Source organism: Mastomys coucha, unplaced genomic scaffold, assembly GCF_008632895.1.
Source record: "Mastomys coucha isolate ucsf_1 unplaced genomic scaffold, UCSF_Mcou_1 pScaffold4, whole genome shotgun sequence".
Taxonomy (NCBI): domain Eukaryota; kingdom Metazoa; phylum Chordata; class Mammalia; order Rodentia; family Muridae; genus Mastomys; species Mastomys coucha.
The window spans coordinates 11,098,700-11,099,347 of NW_022196910.1; positions in this window are offsets into that span (position 1 = coordinate 11,098,700).

The following is a 648-nucleotide window of genomic DNA, read 5'->3' on the forward strand; positions in this document are numbered from 1 at the left end:
AGCTCAGAGACTGCACCATCCACCATGAGGTGGGCCCTTCCCCCAGTGATCACTAATTGAAGAAAGGCCTCACAGCTGGACCTCATGGGGGCATTTCCTCAACTGAGGCAGCTTCTCTGATGATTCCAGCTTGTGTCAAGTTGACACACAAAACCAGCCAGTACAAATGGTTACAATTAAAGGATTACCACCACGAGTCTCTGAAGAGACTTTGGATTTCTAAATAAGGTTGAGACATTACAGACTATGGGGACTTTTGAAATTGAACTAAATGCACTTTGAATTATGATATGGCTACAAGTCTACTACAAGGGCCAGGGAGTGGAATGTGGTGGTTTGAATGAAAATGGCCCCCATAGAATCATAGCATGTGGCATTATTGGAGGTGTGGTATTGCTAGAGTAGGTGTGACCTTGTTAGAAGTATGTCATAGGAGCTGAGCTTTTGATATTTCATAAGGTCAAGCCAGGCCCAGTGTCACTCTCTCTTCCTGCTGCCTGTCAGTCCAGACGTAGAACGCTGCTACTTCTCTAATACTTCCATGCTGCCCTGCATGCTGCCATGCTTCTCACCATGATGATAATGGGCCAAGCTTCTGAACCTATGACCCAGCCCCAACTAAACGTCGTCCTTTATGAGAGATTACCA